Raw genomic sequence first — 4518 nt, 5'->3', positions numbered from 1 at the left:
AAATAGACAATAACAAAAAACGCCGCTTGCATGTTCTGCAAAAAAGTGCTTTGTCGTGATCTGAGCGGACTAAACACCAAACGCAGTTCCACATCACTGAAGTTGCACCATTTTTTACAACCATTTGGTCATTTGTCGTTTCACTCAACAATCGGCCATGTGCGTATGAAAACAAAGGCACTGGGCGCAGGTGCGTTTTACTCATATCTATCGCGATATTTCATTTTCCTATCATTGCCTAACATTATACCGGTATTACCGTGACGGTATAATATGGGCCCGCGCTAGTAACCAACATTTACTTTGGAGTTTGACTCTGGTAAAACTGAGAAGAGAGTATTAGCATCCTAGGTGCACTCTACATGGGAAGAAACGATCTTTCTGTGGTGAAAATTCACCGGGAATGTGACACAGAGAAACCTGCCAAACACAGAAGAATGTGATGAAACGTATTTGTTGATTTCACAGTTCAAAGTCAAGTGAATAGGAAACCTTGTCTGTGCAATTAACCAGTGGAAAAGATACCTAAGAATTCATTACTTATTAATATAAGAATGTCTCTCACTCTCTTCTTCTGCCTCACTGCATCAGGAAGATCGCAAACCTGAGGCAGTAACTCGGCAAGGAGAAAGCAAAATGTGGAAAACAGTAGTAATTTGATGAAATTATGACTATTAATTACATGTCACAGATATGATGAGTGACAGTGGTGTAGCAAAGACTCTAAGTTCAGTACGTTTTTCTGTTTGTTAGTTTAATTCATTCATTAATTAAAATTCTTCTGTATGTTCTGTATTGTCAGAGAATTCTCAGCTGTATGGAAACCAAAATGAATAAACTCAAAAACACAACTAAATTTTGGCTTTGGCACAGGGGGAAGGAAAAACTCCCTTTTAACAGGAAGAAACCTCCAGCAGAAGAAGGCTCAGGGAGGGGCGAGGCCACGCTGCGACCGTTGGGGTGAGAGAAGGAAAACAGGATAAAGACATGCTTGGAAGAGAGGACAGAGATTATAGCAGATATGATTCATGCAGAGAGGTCTTTAACCATAGTGAGTGAGAAAGGTGACTGGAAATGAAAACTCAAGATGCATCATGGGATCCCCGGCAGCCTACGTCTATTGCAGCATAACGAAGAGGAGGGATTCAGGTCACCTGGTCCGGCCCTAACTATATGCTGTTAGCAAAAAAACGGTTTAAAGCCTAACTTAAGAGGTAGAGTAGTGTCTGTTCTCCCGAATCCAAACTGGAAAGCTTGGTCCACAGAAGAGGGGCCTGAAACTGAAGGCTCTGCCTCCCAGTTCTACTTGTTAAATACCCTAAGAACAACAGAAGCCGTGCAGTGTGGGAGTGAAGTGCTCTAATAGGGTGATATGGTTACTACAAGGTCATTAAGATGAGATGGGGCCTGAAGATTGTATTGTCATTTTAATTAAAAAGAATAATTGGCAACAATAAAAGAAACATTGAAGGTTAGGTAATTGAACAATCTAAATTGTGCCCCTAGGTGTGAGATGCGGGAGTGAATGTGAGTGCGACTGGTTGTCTGTCTCTGTGTGTTGGCCCGGCGACAGACTGGCGAACCTGTCCAGGGGAGTACGCCGCCCTATGAACAGCTGGATAGCTCCGGCGCCCCCCGCCACCCTGAAAAAGGATAAGCGGAAGCGAATGGATGGATGGATGGATAATTGCAACAATAAAAGAAGACAATACTGTCCCTATGTCCGAGCTTAGTTGAATAAAACATTGGGTGCCTTGAGGGTTAAAGGAACTTTAACCATGTTTTCAATGGCCAAACCACGCCATACTGATCTTAACATAATAAGCAAGCTTTTCAGTTATGAATTTAAAAAAAACTTAACTCAGGAAGCATCACACACAAGCAGCTACTTATGGTGGAGAAAACAGCATCTGGTAAGGTCCATGTTTTCTAGACTAGACATCATTTTGGACTTCAGTTAAGTTCTATTTTATTTCTATTTTATTTATATATATCACCATTTGTGTAATCACAGTGGTTGTTCTTTAATAACAATAAGTACTCTGTTGGGATAATATGGTACTATAAAGTCACATTTCACAGAGCGAGAAAATATAAGTTAAAGTGTGACACTCCGTGATGGAGAAAGATGTAAGAAGAATAGGAGAAGCCAATGAGAGATTATTTTCAAAGGTAAACACTGCTCATCAATGGACAATTTACAGCTTACTCATAATATCCCCAAAAATTATTTGTTTCTAGATTATGATTTTATGAAGTGTCTGAAAAACAAATTTGAAGTAACATAATTAAGTGTTAATTACAGGTTGCATGAAAACTGGGGAGTTTAGTATGCTTACAGGCTGAAGAGGTATAGTGGCTAAGTTTACAGTAATGCACAGCAATGCTGAACTGATGGACAGTAGGCTCTTGTGTTCATGGTCAGTGTGAAGTTACAAGTGTGGAGACATCAAATTCAATTCAAAGGGCTGATGCTCTTAATGTTCAGTCAACCAAATTAGCTATAAGCTTGATGGCGTCTAGGAGTTGGAACTCGGCCGTGTAGTTTGTGAAAAATCTGCTTATATTTTGTTGAATTCTGTTAACTAAATCCAGAAAGATCATTAAATCTTAGAGAAGCACAGGTCAGTGTCAGGTAGTGGTCAAGTGACCACAGACATTGGGTTTAAAAGGGAGATGAATCACCTGTTCTGCGCTCAAACATTGGTTCCTTCATGTCAGGAGCACCGAAACCTTTGCTTCTGTCAGCCACCGCTCGCCTCAGATGCCATGAGTGTTTTACTCATTCAGCTTTGTTCATTCTTCCATCCTGGTTCAGCCTGTGGACCAGTCGTAACACCGGTTCCGAAGCCACGGTCAGCGCACCAGGTGTTACTAAAGTAAGTACGTGCCTCTTCCAACCCATCACTAGCCTTTGCCGCATTTTGGTCTAGCCAGCACGCTACATGGGCACGCCGATTTATTAAGAATAATCAGTGTGTGTTTCCCCGATCGTGGTAGTCAGCTGATCAAAACTTGCTTACAAATTAAAATCTAACTCTCACAATAGAAATTATTATGTGACTTATTTCTAATTGATTCTTTTCTCCATGTTGTACTACTACTGCTGATCTTAGGGTCCTGCCACCATTACTCTGGGTAATAATTAAATAGATGTGTTCATGAGGTCATACATATAAATGTATTCATGCAGTTACACAGGCAAAAAGTCTCTAGTAATGCAAATTATTACTTTTTTTTAGAGAGTAAAAGCTTATGTTTAGGTTAGCGTAAGGGTCTCCACTAACCTAAACCTCAATTTATAGGCAATAAGGGACCTACAAGTTAATAAAGAATCCAAGTTAAAATGAGTTAAAGTTAACATTATTTGTGTGAAAGTTAATGAATTGTTAAAGTCAAATTTACGTAAAAAAGTGGGTGGGGAAATGCCACTAACAAAACAGCCGATCAAGCGTTGTTTTGAACTTCTGGAAGTTCTCTGCAAGATCTTCACACCGGAGAACATGGACACTACAAAGGAAGGTAAGCCTAAAACTTTATGATCTGATGTGTGGACATGAACATTGGTGTTTGTCTGTGTAGATTCTCTGTCATCCAGATCATGGTAGTCTAAAGAGCTTGGAAAGAAGGTGACTGGAGTTTCTTTAAGATGTTTCACCTAAAGCAGCGGTCCCCAACCTTTTTTGCGCCACGGACCGGTTTATGCCCGACAATATTTTCATGGACCGGCCTTTAAGGTGTCGCGGATAAATACAACAAAATAAAACTATTACCGGTACCGAAAAAAAGAAAATTTATTCATAACACATGTGAAAAGACCAAGGAAAACCGAGTAAACGATAAAAACGATAACAAAATAACCGCTGAAAACCGATAAAAACCCTGAAAACTATACATTTCACACCTGAGTCTCAACTCTCGCGGCCCGGTACCAAACGACTCACGGACCGGTACCGGTCCGAGGCCTGGGGGTTGGGGACCGCTGACCTAAAGGTAGGAAAGGAGGTCAGAGAACAGAAAATACTGTCATCCATTATGTAGCAGGTTAAGATAGTAAGATGGCGCTGGAGTGACAGCAGCCTTTCCAAGTAACTCTGCACCGTACTTGTTTCTTAACTTTTAACTGTTTTAGACTAGTCTTTCAAACTTTTTTTTTTTTTACCTTCCTTTAGTCACTTTACTTTCTACCTCTTAGATATACTATGGATAACGCACTTTTTAAAACTTCTGGAACCAGCTCCTTCATCTACTCAAGAGCGGAGCTGCTGGCACTTAACACAAAGTAGTGATGTTCGATTCGTGAACGAATCGTTCAATACTCGAGAATCACTTTACTGACTCGTGAATCATGATTCACAAGCCCAACTGACTCACTGACTCATGCCTGTTGCTGTTAGCAAACTAATTCCATCCATCCATCCATCCATCCATTCGCTACCGCTTTTCCTTTTCAGGGTCGCGGGGGGCGCTGGAGCCAATCCCAGCTGTCGTAGGGCGAGAGGCGGGGTACACCCTGGA

Source organism: Simochromis diagramma, unplaced genomic scaffold (genome assembly GCF_900408965.1).
Source record: "Simochromis diagramma unplaced genomic scaffold, fSimDia1.1 OVJJ01000102.1, whole genome shotgun sequence".
Classification (NCBI taxonomy): domain Eukaryota; kingdom Metazoa; phylum Chordata; class Actinopteri; order Cichliformes; family Cichlidae; genus Simochromis; species Simochromis diagramma.
Note: the sequence above shows the minus strand (reverse complement) of the source record.